Raw genomic sequence first — 22913 nt, forward strand, 5'->3', positions numbered from 1 at the left:
GGTATTCCCAGGCGGTCTTCCATCCAGGCCTCACCCTGCTTAGCTTCCAAGATCAGACAAGATCATGCATCTATTGAAAATGCTAAACATAGATTTTAAATGTACTGAATTTTCTAGGGAAGCATTTGACAGCAACTGTTACCCTGCACATGTCTGATCTTGTAAAGCTAAGCAGCATCAGGCCTGGTTAGTACTTGGATGGGAGACCACCTGGGAATACCAGGTGCTGTAGGCTTATACCATAGTCTTTTGAGACTGAAGGTTGTCAACCAAACCTTTTAATTAAACTTTTTTTACAGGCATACAAATATGAAGAGATCGAACTGGTTTCAAACCTGATCTATTTTGCCGTCAAGGCAGGTAATGGCATCAAAAAATGTGAAATGCAGTGTTGGTGGCATGGCTTCAGTCTCCTCCAGAAAGGGAGAGGGAGAGGATGAATCCCAGCAGTTGGCATGCACCAGGATCCCATCCCTATTTCCTCTCTTCTGCCCTCTCCCTTATTCTCCACAGTTCTGTGCCAGACAGCACAGATCCAAGAATACCCATTGGGGCAGCGGAAGCTTGCCCCAGGGTAAGGGGACCTCAAGGAGGCCTCCAGGAATTCCTCCCCACCATGCAGCATGCATCACATGCTCTGTTGGAGTGTCTGCATCACAAGGGGAAAAGGTTTGTAGTTAGGTCTGGGTTGCAAAAATACCATTTGGGGGAAGAAAACTCAGCTAGCATCCTTCCCCATCGTGCATGCCCCCCTACACTACATTCTTATGTAACCCAGTCTAGACACAGACTACCACTTAGGAGATCTGGGCCTCCGTAAAGGTAACGCGAATACAAGGCAAACACGCTCCTGTCTACCAGACATCAAACATTATCTACGTAGCACATTAAAGACTGCTTTGTTTTTGCAACGCATTGATTGTGGCCCTCCCAAAGGAGCCTTTCTTCAAATGTGATGCATCACTATAGAGATCGATTGATGACTTTTCAACCTGCGATGTGCCACTGGGTGATTTAAGCAGCGACCCTGAGCACAGTTACTGAGTCATAAGTCCCACTGAACCCAACAAGGCTTACTTCTGGGTACAGGCGTTGAGGATTGAGCTGCACATCAACGATGCTATCGCATAGGTGAATTGCCAATACCGTGGAGCGGAGCTGCTGCACTGAGCAAGGTATAGGGTGACCCACTTTCTCCTTGCTTTCAGCGGGTGGAAAGTAGATCAGTGTAGGTTACAGCCACAGGAAGCTGGGGGAGGCAGCGGCGACAGCAGATGTGGAGTGAAGGGTGGCCCAAATTCACCAACCTCTTGCCCCTCACCCCCGGCAATCTGCCTCTGTTGCAATCCACATCACCTCACCCAATGGATGGACCACCCCTGTTCTGGAAGGTTCAACTCCATCAAAACATTTGCAGGAATTCTGAAATAATTTGACATTAACAGCCAGCAGCTTGAGGGAGAAAGAGTGAACAGCCCTCTCTTTGCCATCTCAGCTGCTGGTACTGGACCGTATCAATGGCTGTGCCAACGGGGGGGAGGGGAACAGTTTTGATTGTTATGATAATACACAGCTTACTTCTGTTATGATGTGTTGCAGCTACTTTTTTGCTATGTAGATTTTTTGGGTTGCCTTGAACATACAATGGAAAGTCAGAAATTTTGTTTGATGATGATGTATTTGTAGCTCACCCTTCTTCCAAAAAGCTTGAGACTGAATGAGAGAAAGAAGTGACTGATCCAGGGTTCCCCAGTGAGTTTCATGGTTAAGCAGGGTTTTGAACCCAGGTCTTCTATATCTTAATCCAACACTCAAGCCACTACACCACATTCATATAAACCTAATTGACTAATAGGATAACTTCATCGACAATTTCTCAGCTGGGGTAGACTGTCACTTATGACAACCTACATCTATCATCTGCTTTCAGGCTCTCCATTGGCTGTTGAAAGCCGTCACTATCACTTGTAGCTTCTTTGCAGTGATGTAGACTCAAGTCCCATGGCTTGCTCCCAAGTTGGACTTAAGTCCCATCAATCACTGACTTGGAATCGACTTGGAGCTTGAAACCACTTTTGTGTTCAAGGCACTGTGTGTGTGTGTGTTCTTGCTAACTTACTTTACCAGCGCTTCCAAGTAGTGTCACAGGACCTCCTAGGCAATCCAGAAGCGAGCACAATAACCCAGGCAAGGTGGGGAGTGCCTGCCCGCCTTGCCCAGTTGATCTTGCTTAAGCCGGTGGCTCCCACGCTGCTCTGCAGCACTTTGATTGCCACTGATCAGCTGGATGGCATGGAAAGTGCCTGCCATCAGAAGGGTGTTTACAACACACACACATCCCACCACCGCCTCCCTGTTTTCTTTAAATTTGGCTCAGAGGCTTGAGTCGTGACTTGAGACTTGGACTTGACTTAAGAATTTGAGCAAGGACTTGACTTGAGACTTGAGCATAGAGATTTGAGAATTGGGCTTAGGGACTTGAAGACATCACTGTGAATGTCAATGAGGCAGAAGATGCATATTCTAGGTATGTGGTTAATAAACCATGGTTAATCTTTTCTGCCCTGGGTTTGGGCTTCCTGGAAGCATCTGGGAACCAGCATGCTGACTAGGTAGATCTTTGGTCTGATCCAGCTGGGTATATCTCCAGTCCTTTTAGCAGCAGGATTTTTCAGAGGGAGATAATCCTTAGATGCTTCTCCAGTGAGGACCACTGGGAATTATTTTTTTAATATGAAACATGCAACATTAATTCCATAGCTTCTCAACTAGGATCTGATTATCTCTAGGGCCCAATCTTTTTCCATGAGTGAAGATATGCCTGGATTGAAACATACCTTTTCCCTGTGCTGGGGAAGCTGCAGTGTACAAACACTGACCTTTTAAATAATCTCTCAGTGGGGAAAAAAGGGACCATAAAGCATTTGAGGGAGATGAAGGCAAATTTGACATGCTGAAGACGAAACATGTAAATGAAGACCAAGCAAATGAATGTAAGAGCCAGCAGTCCCTAAAACATGAGGGACTAATTTCTAACAAACCATTAGCTGCGTGGGGAATTGTCAAACATTATTAAATGTAATTTGCCACATCTGTTTTATTAGGGAATCCATTTGGCACGTATGCTATTGACGATGTACAGTAAGGGGACTTTTTGCCTAAGTTGTTGTTATGGAAAACTCCCCTTGACTTGCCTTGATTTGCACTCACTTTTTGCACTCAAAACACCCTTTTTTATATACTGGGATTAAGAAAGCAATAAGCAAGTATATTTGGTGGGCCCTGTCCCCCACTCCTATCCACCCATAAAGCCCTAAACTCCCCTTATTTGTACTTTTGGACTTCTTCGCAAACTTACCTGGTCATGAAACAGTTTTGTTGGTAGCACAGTGACAGCCTCCTACCTTTCTCCCTTTCTCAACCACAGCAAAAGTAAGAAACAAGGAGCACTGGGAACCATAGTTTCCTAGGGCTCCTAAGCCCAATATTGTCATTGGACTCGGAAGCCCTGGACTCTTGAGTCCAGCAGCGTCTCCAGCAAAGTGAGGGGAAAGAGGAGAGATCCACAATTGCCATTCCCACTGCTCCACCATGAGATAAGTTTGGAAGAAAAGAAGGGAAAGGGCAGGAAGAATGCAGGGGAGTAACAGTGAGATGCAAGTACCTTGCGGTCTTGTGTGCTCCCTGAGACATCTGATGGGCCGCTGTGAGATACAGGAAGCTGAACTGGATGGGCCCTGGCCTGATCCAGCAGGGCTCTTCCTATGTAGGAAAGGAAGAGAGGGAGAGCTAGCAGGTGGGTGCGCATCCAATTTCAGACGGTGGTGCAGTGTACCACCCAGTTTCAGAAAAATGGAGTTCAGGTTGAAATCTCAAACCCAAAAACTGGGGTGCGGCTTTTCAAACTGAGAGAATTCTAATTTCTGGCTCCCCTAAATTGAACATTGTCTCCATCACTGGCAGTTCAATCTCAAGTAAGGCTGTGCTTGTTTTAATGATAGAGGAAAACAGATTCGCTATCATAATATGACTTCTGGTGGTGTACGCAGTTCACTGCCATTGGCCATTTGAGAAGCACCAGCACAAACGGCTCATCACCAGACCCAGCTAACCCCTACCAGCTATGGTAAACCAGCAGGATGGACAGAATGGGGAAGGGTGGGTGCAGGAGCCTCGGGGTGCATGGCTGAGGGGGGCAGAGGGTAGAAGGCATGTTTCAGCAATGATGGCTCCATTTGGGCCCCAACACACCACCTTGCTACTGCTCAGCCTTACTCCAGATAGAGAGCCTGTGCAGGTCTGTGTAGACCCACAAGGGCTCATGTGGGAATGGAGTAAGGCAAGTAAAAGAAATGTTTGCTTATCTCGCCACTCCAGCACGGTCTCTGGCTGCCTGCCGGAGTGGGCCCTTGGTGATTTTTTAAAGTCACCTGGCCAATGAGATCTCCCAATTTCTATCGCGAGGAGACCTGCGCTTGCATATATGCACAGAAACATCCCTGGGGGTTGTGCTGATGGCCACGAGCTTGCTGAAGAAGGTCCAAATCCTAACCGGTTTTCCAGCATTGACACAGCTGTGCCAATGGGACGTGTGCTGCATCCTGCAGTTGGGTGGCACTCACGAAGGCCTCCTCAAGGTAAGGGAATGTTTGCTCCCTTACCTTGGAGCTGCATTGCCCTTACCTCGATGCTGGAAGGGTGGTTAGGATTGCGCCCAAAGTGTTTTTGGCCTGGGAAAGCAGTTCTTCTGTTCTGATCATCTCACAGCAAACTCACACATAGCCGCAGACACCAAGCAGCTGTGTGCGGATGCCCGTGCGTCACAGCCAGCCCCAGCCCCCCTACTGAGTGCTTTCTCTTCCGTATAATGGCCTGAATACATGCAGTTAGAACACAGTGCTCGGCCCATGCGGGGACAGCTTTCCCATCAATATCAGGGAGCCATTAATATTTAAATGGAAGCATGCCCTGAATCGCACTGGGGTTTTTTAAGTCTAATATTCCAGCCGCGCCTGATGGCCCATAAGCACCGGCATCAACCACATCACCGAGCTTCGGCTCTAATCTTGATCAAAACTAATAACGCCATCCATAACACTGTAAAGATTTATTCGTTCTGACAGATCTATACATTAAACAAATCACATGGCAGCCCTGAATGCTAAGTCAATGGAGCTGCTCTCTAGAAGGGAAGGGATTAAAAAAAAAAACATGTCTGAAACTCACAGTTCCAAAGCATAAGGGAGAGAGACATAAGAAGAGCCCTGCTGGATTAGGCCAAAGGCGCGTCTAGTCCAGCTTCCTGTATCTCACGGTGGCCCACCAGATGCCTCTGGGAGCACACGAGACAAGAGACCTGCATCCTGGCGCCCTCCCTTGCACAGAACTGTGCAAACAGTGGGGCAGGCTGGTGCTGGTGCTTTCCAGACCTAGAGAGGACAAATTTCCCTCTGAATGGGAATTGTCTTAGGTGTGGCTTCTCTGATCATTACAGTATATGCCCTGTATCTGTGGAGGCAGCATCCCTTGATTTGACTCACTGCTGCATAGAGGTAACATTAAGCTTCCCTCACAGGGAGTTCTTGGGCACCACCTTGAGTTGCTTCAGTGCCACAAACTGGAAGTGGCTACCTGAGGCTTCTGACAGGCCTCCTGAGGCCCCCTGAGGCCATCATGGACCTCAGAAGGCCTGCCGGAGGCCTCAGAAAGCGGTATGCTCATCAAACTAGAAGCGGTGTGAATTTGCATATCTGTGGATTCACATATCCTTGGGGTGGGGATTCTTGGAATAGATGCCTCATCGATAACAAGGTTGCACCTGTATAGCATTCAGGGCCTGCACATCGATGATGCAAGGTGAAGCGGCTGTTTTGAGTGGTGGGCAGAGAAACAAAACAAGGATGCGGATCTTTATCCTGAGCCGGTCTCTCTGCAGGCTCTGCTTGCCTGCCTGGACACTCCACACTGCCACTGCCCCAGTGGCGTCACTAGGGTTTTTTTTCAACCTGGTGGGGAGGCCAACATGTCACCCCTATGATGGACCTTCTCTCTAGGCAACATCCTAGGCGACAATGGTGGGGCAACACCATTGTTGCACCATTGATGCACCATTGCCCTGCACCCTTGTTGCACCATTGATGCACCACTGCCCTGCACCCTTGTTGCACCATTGCCCTGCACCCTTGTTGCACCATTGATGCACTATTGCCCTGCACCCTTGTTGCACCATTGATGCACCATTGCCCTGCACCCTTGTTGCACCCTTGTTGCACCATTGCCCTGCACCCTTGTTGCACCATTGATGCACTATTGCCCTGCACCCTTGTTGCACCATTGATGCACCATTGCCCTGCACCCTTGTTGCACCATTGATGCACCACTGCCCTGCACCCTTGTTGCACCATTGATGCACCACTGCCCTGCACCCTTGTTGCACCATTGATGCACCATTGCCCTGCACCCTTGTTGCACCATTGATGCACCATTGCCCTGCCCCCACTGGTTTTTTTGGCTATAACTTTTTATAGCATAGAGATATTTCAGTGTGTTCTTGTACAGCGTGATGATGTTTGCATCCCTCATGTCTTGAGGTACTCCACCTCCTCTCCAGCAGAGGATTTCATGCAGCTCAGTGACGATGATCTCTTTGCAGCACTTGAGGACTTCAGCAGGGATGCTGTCTTTTCCAGGTGCCTTGCCAAAGGCAAGGGAGTCCAGGGCCATGTGAAGTTCTTCTAGGGTTGGTTCACTGTCAAGCTCCTCCAATTGGCCTTTTCAGCCACACTAGACGCTTTTCCAGAACCACCACTCAGAGTGCATAGCCTTTCGAGACTGAAGGTTGCCAACATCATCAAATTTCAGTGTGGTTTGTTTTATTGCATTTTGCATAAAATTACACATCAATTGATATACAGCATGATGATATTATTGAAAAATACCAAGATTTTAAAAGTTTTGGCGAGTTGTGGTGTGTCGTGTGTCTCCCCCCACCCCCCGGTGCATTGCCCACATCCCTCCACACCCCCTACTGACACAACTGCACTGCCCCATTCTCTTCTCACTCACTCTTGGAGAGCAAACAAGAGAAGGATGGGTGAGGTTACCTCCTCCATTGCCCCAACTTCAAAGCTTTGAAGAAACAGGATCATCTGTTGTGATCCTCCCCCTCTCCTTATTTAAAGGGCTGCAGGGGCAGGATGCACCCCAAAAGGGAGTAGAATACAGGCACCACTTTGGACGCCACTGTCACTTCAGCTAAGTCTACCATGGGAAAAGCAAAACCTTTTTCATAGTTTCCCTTTTTGTGAAACAAAACTGATAAATCCACAAATCAGGATTAAGGGAATATTTCTGTGCTCAAACTAAAAAAAAAAAAAAAAAGGCTAAAAAAGAGCCCAAATGCCTCCCCCTTTCCTCTGTGGAGAATACCTCATTTGTTGAATGTCTTCCTTCATGCAGATGCTGAAGATATAGGATACTTTTCTGGTGGAGCTTCTATCATTAATTGCTTCACTACCATCCACACAAACAGACCCACTTTTCCTTTTTTTCTGAGTTCTGTCCAAACTTGGCTGCAGACAGCCAAGGATGGACATTGGCAGAGAGACAGGGAAGGAGAGCATGTCTACCAATAGTCTATAAAGCTCTTAGAGAAAAATACTGCCCACTAAAAACTGGAGGTTTGCAGGAAGTGCATGCACAATGCATCTGGGCTGGCCTGGGAGGGACTCAGAATGCCAGACACAAGAAAGTGGCACCAGGATACAGATATCTTGCTGTCTTTTGTGCTCTTTGAGACATATGATGGTTAGTTGGCAACCTTCAGTCTCGAAAGACTATGGTATAAGCCTACAGCACCCAGTATTCCCAGGCGGTCTCCCATCCAAGTACTAACCAGGCCTGACCCTGCTTAGCTTGCAAGATCAGGCAAGATCAGGCATGTGCAGGGTAACAGTTGCTGTTGGACATTGGATGGGCCACTGTGAGATACAGGAAGCTGGACTAGATGGGCCTATGGCCTGATCCAGTGGGGCTGTTCTTATGTTCTTAACTACAATTCCCAGGAAGCCTTGCAAGTCTCTTGTTATCTGGTGTGCTCCCTGGGGCATTTGGTGGGCCACTGTGAGATACAGGAAGCTGGACTAGATGGGCCTGTGGCCTGATCCAGCGGGGCTGTTCTTATGTTCTTCTGAGCAAGGCAACTAGGGACAGGTTTTTTGTGGTGGTGGCATTACAGTTGTGGAACTCTCTTTTGCCAGTTTCAGATGGATGTGGAACACTTCTTTATTCCAAAAGATATTTTGTTTTGTAATGGACTTCTCGTGTTTTAACCCAATGCAGCATAAACTCAACAGGGATCAAAACGTGTACACCCTGTGGGTGGGAAGAAATAGGTTAATAGGATCAATCCTATGCGGGTTTTAAGGCCACTATTTTTTTTTGTTATATTTTAGTGTGTTTCATGATTAGTATATCTTTTTGTTCTTTGAGTATAAGCTACTTTGACAATGCTTCGCATTAAAAAGTGGGATATAATTAACCTGAAATAAATCAATATACACCGGAATAACAAAACAATCATGCAGATAGTTGGCTATCCCAGGCCCGGCTGCCAGTGTTGTGATATTAACTTTTCTTTTTAATGCCATTGTGCTTTCAACTTTGCCACTGGGTTTGCATAGTATCACTGGTGTAAATGCTGGAGCAGCAGCTGACATTATAGTGGAACCGTACAATCAGCCTGCCAAAGATCATGTATGAAGTAGCAAAATGCGGTGTTATTATAGAATTGTCACTTTTGCTCCAAGGGCGGGTCAGACATTTCAGTCCTTCCAGGGCACAGCACAGAAATGTCATATTATGGTCCTGGTGCTGGGTTAAGTTCTTCCCAATGATCTTAAAGGTGTACATACATTTCTCCCTACTCTCCCACTCTCTCCCTCCCTATCGTTTACTCAAGCTCTAATTCAAAGCACAAAACATTTATTCTGGCAAATGGCTCTGCAAAAGGATGGGAGACAAAAGATCTAATCCTTGTCTAAGTCAACAGGGCACTACAAGTATCTAGCAATGGGGCACTGACTTGCACAAAGCAAAGCCCAGCTGCTCCCTAGGGAACTCGTTGGTGTGGGCTTTTCAATTCCCAGGGTCCATCATAGCTATCTCCAGGCTTGAAGACCTTAATTAATCTTGCTGTCATCTCCAGCCATCACCGACTAGGCACTTTCCAAATGAGCTTCATTGAGCCTGCTAACATAACACAGTCATCACCAGCCCTGTCACCCCCAAAATATAATATATTAATGTTTCACGCTTCACTAATAAATCCCCTCCAATGTTTGCTGTTTCTTCATGCAGTCTGGAGGCTCCAGTTCATGGCATATTTATGGAAGGCTGTCCTGATGTTAATGATCATAGCTAATTGGGTAGCATTATGTGGGATTCTCCACAGCAGGTAGGACATATGTCATAATACTCTGTGGGTGTTGAGGGATTAAGGGCACAATCCTGACTCGCACTAGAGCAGGCAGGCCAGTGGACCTACACTGCATCCAGCGTAAGTTTGGGGCCAGAATTGGAGCAACCTGAGGCAAGGGGAAAACGTTCCCCTTACCCCGTGGGTCTACTTGGATCTGAGCCACCTCAGGAGGTGGCATGAATCTGAATAGAGCTTCTCTGTGCCACTCAGGATTGGGGTCGGGATAACCACCAGATCCTGGCCCCACCTCCCACTCCCCATCCTCCCACCTCTGGGAATACTTCCTCCCCACCCCCTCCCTCCCTCCAAGCAAATTGCAACTGCAGGAGATAGATTTGGGAAGAAAAGAGCAAACATCAGTCAGTCCCAGTCAGGCTGATGGAGGGGGTCTCACTGTATCACTTCTCCCTCTGATGCAGCCAGAGGAAATAGTATTTTCCTAGTGATCTTAAAGGACCTCTGTAGGTATATGCATTTCTCACTGCTCTCCCATTCTAGACCCCCATTGCCCAAGCTCTAATTCAAAGTACAAAATAAGCTCTGCAGAAGGATGAGGGCACAGCTGATGGATACAATTCCCAAATGGAAGGAACCCAACGGTCATTGATCCCAACCAGGCTGGAAGAGGCTGCTTCACAGTCTCACTTGTCCCCCTCCCCAGTGTGTTCTTACTAGTTTCAAAACCTTTTCCGGTTTATTACATAGAATCGTAGACTCACAGAGTTGGAGGGGATCCACAAGGTCATCCACAAGTCCAACCCTCTGCCTGTAACAGGAAATTCTCCTAGAGCATCTCCAATAGGTGTTTGTCATGCCTCTGCTTGAAGATCTCCAGTGAAGAAGAATCTACCACCTCCCTCAGCAATCTGTTTCATTGCCAGACCTCCCACTATCTGACACTGACTTCAATCATTTCTAGTTTTTATCTGCTGCGACTTTTTCCAGTTTCCAACTTGTCATTTCATAATATTGTTTCACAAATGTTCCAATGTACTATTTAAAGACGCTGTATTTTGAGCTGTCTGGAAAGGCATCTGACAAGTACAATAAACAAACAAGCCTGCCAAAATCAGTTGGGTGTCTTGGTTTAGAGTGAAAGTGTGAGGGAGAGTCATTCTTCCATGCATCCTCCACAGATTGATCTGTGTCATTCAGGCCACAAGCAGGGATCAGGAACTCCACAAGGAAGTGCCTACAGAAGAGAAACTCTAGTGAACAGTAGAGAGGGCCAAAAGTACCACTTCTACCAAGCCACTCCCTCCCACTATTAGAGGAGGGCAGTAGCTCACCAGTGATTCACATGCTTTGTATGCTGGTTGGTTGGCAACCTTCAGTCTCAAAAGACTATGGTATAAGCCTACAGCACCCGGTATTCCCAGTCGGTCTCCCATCCAAGTACTAACCAGGCCTGACGCTGCTTAGCTTCCGAGATCAGATGAAGATCCCTGTTTCGTCCACAGCATCTCCACCAGAAAGAAGCTCAGGCATCAAGCCATGATGAGACATAGCCAATCAGAGCAGGAATACTGGATGTGATGGACCCTTGAAGCTTCACATGGATTTCTGTCTGAAGTTCTTCCCCAGTTCCACTACAACCCCACCCGTGGATATTCCTTTTACCAGTTATGACAGCTAAAGAACCCTTCATGTTCACAGGCAGGGCACCCCTAACATTAGCAACAGGGGGCAGTCAATGTTGGAATGCCGTTACCCTCATGAGCTGCTAGTAAGAATTTGGTTCACCACAATTGGAAACAGAACACTACACTCAATGGAGACAGATGCCTTGCCCAAGACCATCAACCCAGAACAGGGTATGATGGGATGGAATCACCTGGTTCTGTTCGGCTGAGTTTTGGCAGAGAGGAGAATGAATTCATATCATTCCCTGAAAAAGCCAGAGCAGATCAGAGAAACTGGAATGGCTCCTCTAATTCGTTCCACACACACACAGACACACAGACACACACACAGACAGACAGACAGACAGACAGACAGACACACACACACACACACACACCCTGACTTACAGCCAAAACTAACAGGTGGTCCCTGGGGATGGGACTAAGGGGATGGGGATGGGGATGGGACTAAGGTCCCTGGGGATGGGATTAAGCTATCATAGACAAAAACAGACTCACCTTTAATGGTCTCAAATGCCATCGGGGGAACAGTGACTCTCAGCCAGGGCCAGCCCAAAACCCAGTGTTCTAGCCCAGCACTCTCCTCCCATCCCCATTTTCTCTTCCCCTCTTCCATTTTCAGCCTAGGTAGTAGAAAGAGAAGGAAGAACTGTGGAGGCAGCAGCAGCCGCTGGAGGTCTTCTCAGGGGAAGGGAACTTTTGTCCCCTTCTCCCAGGGAAAGCTCCCAGTATTGCAATGGGGCTTTTCAAGTCTGCACTGGCTATTTTGCCAGCGCACACCTGTGAGATTATGCATCAGGCTTTCGGCACGATGTGGAGTTCGAGATCTGGCGGAGCAGGGCTCTGCCAGTTCCACCCCTTCCTGTTCCTCCCCCTGCCCCGCAATCCCCATCCCCACCCTGGAACACCTTCCCCCCCATCCCGGAGGCCCTTATCACTGCCTGGAGTTCTTACCTAGCTCCAGGTGGCATCCAGCCAGTGCTGGGCTGACTTGGCGCAGGGTGTGGCAGGCTTGCCTTACAGCAAGTTTGCAACACCCATCACTGGAGGTTTTCACCGACTGTGACCCAGATCAGGCCCTTAGTTGCCCTCCTGGATGGGCTGCCCTGCTGTTAGCCGGCTGCACTAGATGCCTCTTGCCTTCACACCATGACTAAAAGTTTCAGATGCAGACAGGGAGCTGTCTTGATTGGTTTTCTTTTTTAAAATTTCCCCTTCTTTCTCCACAGAAGTGAAGACACAATCCTATTAGAAGAACATTAAGAAAACCTCACGTATTCCAAGATTCTGAAGGATGGGCAAAAACAGTTCCTCCTCTTGGCAATGGTGACCCCTTGTATTTCTAGATCAGGTTGAGGCTCATCAGAAAGCCGCACACCCTGGATCTACTGCAAACTCCTTTCTTCAAGCACTGAACCATTGCTTTGAACCCATATTTGTTATTTCAGCATTCATTTCTACAGATAGCAAATCAGTGAATGGCTATGGCATGTGCAAGTTCTGGCCAACCAGTGACTTCATATTGCCTGCTAATGGCAGGGGTAATTGTGCTCCTTTCTGGGGCCTAGTCAGGCAGTGTAAGTAGCTCACTGGACTAGGTTTCAGCCCCAGTCAATAGCTCTCTTTAGAAGTATAAGACCCAGATGGAGGGGGAATGGAAGTGCACTGGTTAGACCCTACCCTTCATGCCACAGAACTCCAAAACACGCCTGCAGGCACACCTGGCTTTAGTGCTGCTCTCGTTAGACAAGCACTTAAAGACACCCAGGTTCGAGAGTGCATGCATGAAGTCTCCCCAGGCTGAGCACTGGCTTCTTCGGATCAACACTGACCCTGGGCAGGTTTCACAGAGACAGGTAAGGTTCCTAAAAACGGTGGCAGAAGGTTCCACAGAGACATGTAAACCATCATTCTCCCATTCCACCTTTAGCTGAGTACCCTGTGCTCAGTTTTAGAAAAGCTGATGAGGGTTCACAAGTTTCCTGGTTCAAGCCCAGAGTCTGTAATGGGCAATCCCCAGTTTACTGAGATCTAGCCGAGATGCCTTTGGGATTTCTTGCCTTTTGTTGGGCTGCAATCCTGCGAGAATCGCTGTCTCAGGCCTGGTGCCGAACCCCGGAAAAAGGATGGAATGGATGTGATGGTTCCATCCTGAGCCCAAGGCAACCGCTTAATTGAAGAGATGATAAACTCAGAAACACGGCTAATGGCCCTTTTTGCCATCAGTTTAAAATGCTTCTAACGGCACATCCCATTCACATCCTTAAATACAGACTTTTAAAACCACCACTGAACCATATTATCCCCTCTCTCAAAAGAGCTGTTATTGGCCTTAACAGCAAATTGAGAGAGGAGGAAACCGTCTAATCAACACTGGTGTTCAACCCAGTCTTCCCATTAAGTGCTGCCTCCATCTTCCATGATTCATTGTTTCGGATGAAGAGCATTTACGAGGTATTCAAGATTTAATTGGCTTCTCCTTTGTTTTAATTTCTTTTGCTCCACACTGAAGTGATAAAACACCAGAAGTATGGGGAAGGGCTCCAAAGAGAGTTAGTCTCTCCAATTCTTTTCTTTACTCTTTTAAAAAGGTGGCCCACAAAAGTGGTTTTGGTTTTCTCGAAATCTAGATCGCAATTGGCCTGCGCTGGACGCTGGGAGACAAAGCTGCCTGCTAGCGCTCAAGCCACCATGAAAAGAAATTCCCCAGCCTGGAAGTGACAAAGACTCCCTTATCCATCATTATTTTTCCAGCTCACCTAGCTAACTCGAAAATCACAGACTGCATGGTGCAGGGGAAAGACAGCTGCAAAGTGCCATTAGCAATAAGATGATTCCCTCCCTCCCCCCTCCCCACGACACACCATCATAGATGGAGATCATCATGCTTCAAAAGCCAGACTGTAAGGGCATTTTGTTAATTTTTCAGATCATAAAGCCAGGCTAAGAAATCAGGAGGATCATTTCTTTGGGAGACTTAGAGACAGAGTCTGCCATTCACTTTAGGTATTATAGCACAGGTACAGACTTTCCACCTCTCCCCCTCACCACCACCACTTGCCTCTAGCCCATACAATGTATCTGTTAGCATCATTGCACTCAAGCACCCATTTTCTGAGACCACTGTTTTCAAAACCATGTTCCAGGGACTTTGTGGGGCTGCTTAAAAACTCACACGGGATTCCTTAAAACAAGATCAGAAAAGGCAGACAAATTTTCGCCCAGGTCCAGCCCAAGTTGAGCAGATGTCTGGGGCGGTGCCAACTCCAGCCACTTTCCTGCCATTGTGCATACCCCTGACATTGAACACTGTCATGCACCCCTCGCTGATGCTGTTGTACACACCCCCTTTCCTTCCTCTCACCCCCCAGATGTCACATACCTCCTCTTTCCTTCTTCCTTCCAGAACTTTTTTTTTAAAATTTTTTACTGCTGTTGTTAAACAATTGGGAGTCAGAAATTCATACCAATCTACTGCAAATCACCCAGAGATCAACTGGGAGATCCTGACTTGTCCACCCCTATTCCTTTATACTCGTAGAGCGCAATCCTAACTTGTGCTGGAAGCAGGAAGGCCAGCAGGCCTGCGCTGTTCCAGCGCAAGTTTGGGGCTGACTGCAGGCCAGCCCAGGACAAGGGGAAATGTTTCCCCTTACCCTGTGTCACGCTGCAGCAGCCCCAAAGGGTCTACTCAGATCTGCGCCACCTGACGAGGTGGCGCAAATTTGAGCATCCCGGGACTGCCCTGGGCCACCCGGGAATGGGGTCAGGATCCGGCATAACTGCTGGGTCCTGGCCCCACCTCCCACTCCCTGCCCGCTTGCTCATAGTCCTGCCCACCCATGGTCCCAACCACCCTCACCCTCCCCGTGTCCCGAAATGCCTCCCTCCTGCCTCCTCCCCGCCCTCCCCACACACCCCGACCCCTGCGTCGATCAAGCTCGGCTGACGCAACTCACCCTCTCCCCAGGGCCCACGGCAGTGTGGGAAGACTGGCGTACATCCGTGTACTGGCCTATCTTCTCAATGAGTGGAGCAAACATGCCTTACTGCACTTTTGCGACACTCCTGGGCCAACGCAAGGGACTTGCGTCAGCCCAAGTGCCAGGTCGGATTGCACCCTAAGTGCAGGAGGGCAACAAAGAGGTCTGTTTGGCCACCTTTGGTGAACTAAGCATATGACCAAGGCCAGCCTATTGGTGAGGCCTGGCGAAGTGGCCATTCCAAGCAGTGGACTGGTAGGAAGCTGTAGGGTGTCCCCCCCATACACTTGCCCACCTTCACCAGCCACTTCCACAAAAGACAGATGAGAGGTGGCTTTTGGAAAAGAAAATCTCACCCTGTAAATCGATCTCAGGGTTGGGGGGGGACAGGCAGGAGCTGACAGCATTTTTACCATGGGTTGGTCGCAAAATAATAAAACTGCAGCTCATGGGGCTTGTCACAGATCAGCAGCGAGATATCCAATTTAATAGTCAATCACGCTGATTTCGGCGAGAATCCAGGTTAGACTTCTCCAAAGGTAGTTTTCATGAAGGTAAAGCTGTGTAATTATGCCTTTTACAAGTCTACATTTGATGCATCATTACCATGAATTTGCTAAAGGAAAAAAAAAAAGAAAGAAAGGTGGGAGGGACCCTCATTGCTCTTCCATTTTGCTACCTTTGAGCCAGAGAGATAGAGAGAGTTTTTCTGCTCTGTTACTTCCCGTAATTCAGCGCAAGTCTGACTGCTGAGCAGACCGAATAATACAGAATCAGCAGGCAATGGCATCAAATTACAAAGCCATGTCACTCTTCAATAGGCTCCTTTTTAAAAAGAAATAAAACTGAAGTGAGTGTATGGAATTCGGCAGAAGACCCAGAAGGCATCATAAATGCCCTGGCATGCTATCCATGGGGATTATTTAATGCCTGGTGAAATTGCTAGGGGTTTTAAATATCTGATCCCTCCAGGCCCAGTAAATCTCCCCTAAGATAATTCATACACTCTCTGTGCTGAACGCTGCCTCCCATCTTGGAGATGAGTGCTGGATTAGCTGCAAGCACTGAACGAGACACTTCCGCGCCATGTCACTTTCAGCAAGCCACAGGCTCCGTCTGTAGGAAGCCCACTGGACTCCAGGATAAGTCCTTTTGTAGCCTCTTTGGCCGAAAAAAAAGAGAGAGCACTCACTTTAGGAAAATGAACTGCTTTAGCGAAGCTTCTGTAAAGGCAGAAATAGCAGGACAGAGTGGCGTCACTTGAGTTTGCATCACCTGGAGCGAGAGGCCAGAGTGTCACTCCTGTGATGGACCTTCTCCCATGCCGTAGGCAGGGCGGTTCCCAGGGCAGTGGGCATGGTGATGTAGCACTGCCCCACTCCTGCTGGTTTTCTGTCTAACTTTTGATAGAATAGAGGAATGGACCTCAACAGGTGGGAAACCCTGGCCTTTGAGCGTCCTGCTTGGAGGCAGGCTGTGCAGCATGGCCTTTCCCAGTTTGAAGAGACACTTGGCCAACAGTCTGGGGGAAAGAGGCAAAGAAGGAAGGCCCATAGCCAGGGAGACAGACCAGGGACAGGCTGCACTTGCTCCCGGTGTGGAAGGGATTGTCACTCCCGGATTGGCCTTTTCAGCCACACTAGACGCTGTTCCAGAACCACCATTCAGAGCGCGATACCATAGTCTTTCGAGGCTGAAGGTTGCCAACAGAACAGAAATTTCAACTTGGTTTATTTCATTGCATTCTGCATGATATTCACATCAACTGATATTGAAATTACACATCGATTGTTTATATGAAAAGATCAAGATTTAAAAAATTTTAGTGGGTAGTGCTGTCGTACCCCCCCCATATGCGTCACCTGATGTGACCAACAGCCCCCGAGTGACGCCACTGGCTGGACTTCAACCTTCCAAATGCCATCAGTACAGCAGTAACTGCAACAGGTCTCCAAGGGTGCTTCTTGAACTAACGACACAATCCTATTGAAGATTTGTGCCCGCGAACCAACTGTTCTGCCAGTGCATACTGTTGTAAGCACGCTGTAAAAGCATGTCGCAACAGTACACCATAAAGGCCCGCCGGCAGGGAAGCCAAAGCTCATGCAAGAGCAATGCCCACCAGAGCAGATAAGCTCCGTGCTGAGTAATGCAGGGGTGAGTGGAGTGTGGGGTTGTAACAGGGCAGGGTGAGGACAGTAATTTGGGCAGGAGTGGGCAGATCAGGCCTGGGGGAGAGGGGTGGAATCAGCGGCGTGGCAAGCACCGTATCCTATCCTTCTTCACAGTTCTGATCCAACAACATGGGGCAACATGGACTTGTTCCAGTGATATCACTGGCAGAGACCTGAGTTAACCCATAGCAGCTGCTGGAGCTTACCCAGAGGCAAAGGGGGAAATGTCTCTGTACTCCAAGGAGATCTCCAGAAGCTGAAATTCCCCCACAGGATGCAGTGGAAGCCAGGTAGGATTGGGCTGCCCAGTTGGAACTCTGGAAGCAAGGACACACCCAACACCTTCTGAGAGTCACCTGACCATGACGCACCATGTTTTTCAATACTTGGTTGGATTCAGCACATGCCTTTTACCAGGAAGTCTCTCCGGTGGTATGCTGAACATGCCCTACCGGTAACTCCACAAAGTAAGAGCCTAGCAGCTATCTAGTCCTGTGTGAATCAATGCAGGGGAGGACAGGGAGCATTGCATGTTCAGTTGAATGTCCGGAATGGAGCACATGCGCATGCAACCAGTCTCTGAGTAGGCTTCTCTCCAAGCAAGCAGGAATCCTGCTTTTCCAGTCTCATTGACAATCTGGCCAAGATCTTTCCCAGCACAGTGCAAGAAGAAAAAATATGGGAGCGGAGCAAGAGTGGGAGAAGGTGCATTTCTGGGACACAGTGTACACTGTTCCACAGGTTAGATATCCAAAGAAAAATAGTGCTATGTTTCAAATTAAACCTTCCATCTTAGATATAAAAGGAAGTGAGTCCATGGGGAGCCGCTTTTTATTCAAACTCTTGCTATTCATTGGTTGATGATAGAGAAAAACACTCTGAACATGTGAAAGGCAAGTGACTTTGCTTCGAACTCCTACTCAGGATTCAAGGAATGGGGAGTGTCAGGGCAAGTTACTTGTCAGGGGGGGCATCCCTGCATCCTCTCTGGTGGAACCTATGCTGGATAACCACAAGCTTTTAAACTGCAGATGCCAGAGATAGATCTTGAACCTTTTTGCATGCAAAGCATGCAAGCTACCACTGAATTATGGCTCTAGCCCTGAACATCCAGGACTTGGAGGAAGTATAAATACAATGCGTTCCTACAGTAGCAAAACCAGCACTCAGAAGAGCACTTTGCCTTCGTTCTAGTTTTAAGATTGACTTGTCCGTTCTTGGCTTGCACTGCCGCTCTCTCTCAAGGCTGTCTGAAAGCAGTGGGCACAGGTAAGCTGAGCTGGCTTCCGCAGGACTCTTACGGTATGGGGAAAGTCCCTTCAGGAATGATAGGTTGCCCATAACTCTACTGAATTTGCTCTGACCTTTTCTTTGCTCGCAATGGCACCATCCATGCAGTAGTATATCATCATCATCTTCCTCACTCACATGACACATTTCACTAATAGATCATTAGGAAGGAAGCTCTGTCTCGTGATATATTAGTGCAATACATCATCGTGGGGAGGGCTGCGCCGCCGATGGCAGAAGAAGGGAGCATCTAAGAAGAGGCCAAGCCAAGAGCAAATCAGTTTAATATGGAATGATGAATAGTCCCCAGTTACTGCTCATTATTACTAACAACATTTTAGATTATTAAGAATCGGCCTTTCTTGCTGGCTCACATTCCCCTCCTTTATCCAGGAGCCAATGTCTAGTCTATTTCGCTCTCCTCTCTAGTTAGTTTCACTTTCCAGACTCTTGGAAATTAGTGCAATGCTTGCTGTTCAGGTTTCCAATTATCTAGCACAGGGATGCCCAAACCCCGGCCCTGGGGCCACTTGCAGCCCTCGAGGCCTCTCAATGCGGCCTTCAGGGAACCCCCAGTCTCCAATGAGCTTCTGGCCCTCTGGAGATTTGTTGGAGCCCAACGCAACTGCTCTCAGAGTGAGGGTGACTGTTTGACCTCTCGTATGAGCTGTGGGATCCCTCCACTGCTTGCTTTTTCACATCTGTGATGCAGTAGCAACAGCAAAGAAAAGGCCAGCCTTGCTTTGTGCAAGGCCTTGTATAGGCCTTGAGCTATTGCAAGACCTTCATTCATTCATATAAGTTCATCTTTAATATATTCACTTATGTAAACATATGTAAATTTATGCAAATTTTAAATGTAAATTAATTCTTTTTTCCCCAGCCCCCAACATAGTGTCAGAGTTTCAGAGGTGGCCCTCCTGCCAAAAACTTTGGACACCCCTGATCTAGCATAATGTTCAGCATTTAAAACGGCACCAAAAGACTTCTGACATTGGTATAAGCAGGTAACAGCCTCTATTAAACACTCTTGATATTGGTCATTACAATCAGGATTATGTCAACTTTGAAAATATATATATATTAAACCTTATTATTAAACTGCAATGTATGCTCCGGCCCCTTGTAACGAGAGTGCTTTTTTGCACACCATTTTTGGTAATCTCCATTGTTTGATGCAACAAAGGAAAGCAACACCAAAAGAAAGAGGCGACAAAGAGGCATTGTTACAAAGGAAAGATAGTTTTTCTTTTTTTTTCTTAACGTACAGTCTACTTTACTCCCAAGAACATACTTAATTTCTGCATCATAAAATTGAATTATCCTAATGCCTGATTTGGAATGTATTACCAGTAAGAATACATTTCAACATAAATGTATTGGTTGTTGCTTTAATAATGAGCAGAAAGATAGTTTAAAGAAATACAATTTCCTCCTAAGGTGCCTACATTTAATTTTTTTAATTAAAATATTTGAATTCTGCCTTTCCAGCCTAAGATAAACCCCACAAGGTAGCTAATGACCTTCATAAAAAAATCATCAATATAACCACAGCAACAAAAATGGGCAGCCCAATCCAGAGATGCCCAGAGTATGGGGCCGCTGTGGTACCGAAAATGGCTACTGCGGCATCCTGAGCAGAACCAAGTAGCCACCAGCGGCTCCTTGGGGGACCAACTTTCATCCCCTTCCCCTGGGTAAGGCAAGTAGCCCCACAGTGTGGCTACTTGATTCTGCGGCAACCTTTGGGTCGTCATAGAATCAAGAGCCTTCATGTCGGGCAGAAGACCTGACATGGAGGCTTAGGATTAGGCAGAGCTGAGCTCCACTGTCCTGCCTCCCTCCAGCCCTGCTCCTTTACATGCCTCCTTCCCACCCTCTCGCCATCCTCTGCCTCCTCCTGCCCTAGAATGCCTCCTCTCTGCCTCCCCACACCCTCACCCATCTCTCCGCCACCCCACAGTTCGGGCGACCGCCGAGCGGTGCAGCATCAGTGATGCACTGGTGCTAGCCCAGTACCGGCCAACGCTGAGCTAGCACCAGCACTAGACCGGCACTGAAGGCCACAAACATACTTTACAGCATGTTTGCACACTCACCACTGGCCAACCACCGGTGGTGCAAGCTCAGGATTGGGCTCTAAAACAGCAGTAGGTATGACATCATTCCAGAATGGTCTAAAAGGGGGGGGTCTAACTGTTGTTTCAACTGATGCCTGAAGCCACAAAGAAAGGAGAGCCAACTGGATCACCTATGACTTTGAGTTTAGCAGTGTGGGGTCCATCACTAAGATGGGCTCTGCACAGCTACCCCTTCTGGTGGTAGTGGAAAACGGGGCATGGCCTCCTTTGAAGATCAAAGCATGTGGACAGGGTCATGTGGGTGGAGAAGATCCTTTAAGTATACAGGTCCCATTGTTTAGAGCTACAAATCTGAAATGCCCCGGTTTGAATTTTGGCTCAAGAAACGGTTGGCAACCTTCAGTCTCGAAAGACTATGGTATAAGCCTGCAGCACCCAGTATTCCCAGGTGGTCTCCCATCCAAGTACTAACCAGGCCTGACCCTGCTTAGCTTCCAAGATCAGACGAGATAGGGCATGTGCAGGGTAACAATTTTGGCTCAAGCCGCTCTTGTAGTCCCCCATATACAATATGGCAATAAAATATTTACTTATTGCACAAGCCTATGCATGTCTACTCAGAAGTAAGTTCCACTGTGTCCAATGGGAATTACTCTTGAATTTGTATAGGATTACTCTAAGTGTGTATAGGATCCTATCCAACCTTCCTGTGCTGATGAAGCTTGGCCGGGGGTGGGGGGGGGCGGCATGCACTACATCCTGCAGTGGGGGAAAGTCATGGAGGCTTCCTCAAGGTAAGGGAACATTGGTCCCCTAAGGTTGGGGCTGCACTATTCCTGCATCATCACTGGGAAGTTGGATAGGACTGCAGCCTTACCTGTACTTGTATGGCAAATAATAGTATAATATGTATGAAAGGTTCATATAAATGCTATTTTTAACATTATTATTATTATTATTATTATTATTATTATTATTATTATTATTATTATTATTATTATTATTATTATTATTATTATTATTGATTAGTCGGTGTTTTCTAATTAGCAAGTCCTTCCCAAAGATATTTAGAGGTGCAGTTCCAACATGTGCAGTTCCAAGTAGGGTTGCTTTTTGCGGCCCATATATGGTAATGGCCATTTACACTTAAGGTGTGCAGGTGTTTCCCAAGTTTTTTTTTTCAGTATGGCACCTAAGGGACCCACTACCATTGGCACCAGAGCCAGAGGGTGTGCAAAGCTGTAAGTCCCACACAACTCCAGAACTCACCGAGTAAGTGGCCCCTCCTCTCAGAGCCTGTCCGAGGACAAAAGCAACATGGAGGACACGCCTCCACATTGCTTTCGCTCCTCGGAACGGCCCTGAGGGGGGAGGGCAGCTTGCGTGGTGAGTTTCGGAGGAGACTCACAGCTCCACCCCCCTCCCTGTGGCTCTGCTACAGATCGGCACAAGCTTTGCCTTTCCTTGCCACGGTCACTCCACCTCAATCTGAAGATCTCTCTACTTTTTCATGCTCTTTGGTATTCTATTTGTGTATTCCCAGGTGTTGCCGCATCTATAATCCAGACCATTTTCTTTTCCACCATTGTTAAATCTGCTGTATTACGTGCAAGATGTTTATCTGTTTGGATGAGGAAATCCCACAGCATTTTAACCTCTTCATTTTCAACATTTCTATTGTTGATGATGATGATGATTCCGAAGTATGGCGCAATGTGGTCCAATCTGCACCTAAGACAAACTGCATAGCTCCAATACTTCACCCATGTTTTACTGTAACCACACAGTTTGCTCCATTGTTTAACCCTGAGATCAGTGATTTTCAACTTTTTTCATCTCGCAGCACACTGACAAGGCACTAAAATTCTCAAGGCACACCATCGGTTTTTTGACAATTGACACTATACAGACAGCAGGGGCTTGCATAACCCAGTGGCCCTACTAACAAATGATCCTCCCCTTTGCCATGGCACAGTGGATAAAAATGACAGCCTTAGGGTGCAATCCTAACCCCTTATGTCGGTGCTTTCCAGCACTGGCAAAGCAGTGCCAATGGGATGTCTGTTGCATCCTGTAGTTGGGTGTCACTCATGGAGGCCTCCTCAAAGTAAGGGAATGTTTGTTCCCTTACCTCAGAGCTGCACTGCCCTTATGTCGGTGCTGGAAAGCACCGACATAAGGGGTTAGGATTGCGCCCTTAGATGATGGCCTCCCATTTTTTTAAAAAGCTAGCTTCATCAGAGGTTGAACTACATCAGTGATTC

General features: G+C 47.6%; 1 pseudogene; it reads right to left on the reverse strand.

The window, feature by feature from the left end:
- Positions 1 to 21072: 21072 nt before the first annotated feature.
- LOC136637469 (5S ribosomal RNA) lies at positions 21073 to 21194 on the reverse strand (annotated as a pseudogene).
- Positions 21195 to 22913: the final 1719 nt, after the last annotated feature.

The sequence above is a fragment of the Tiliqua scincoides genome, chromosome 1 (genome assembly GCF_035046505.1).
Source record: "Tiliqua scincoides isolate rTilSci1 chromosome 1, rTilSci1.hap2, whole genome shotgun sequence".
Taxonomy (NCBI): domain Eukaryota; kingdom Metazoa; phylum Chordata; class Lepidosauria; order Squamata; family Scincidae; genus Tiliqua; species Tiliqua scincoides.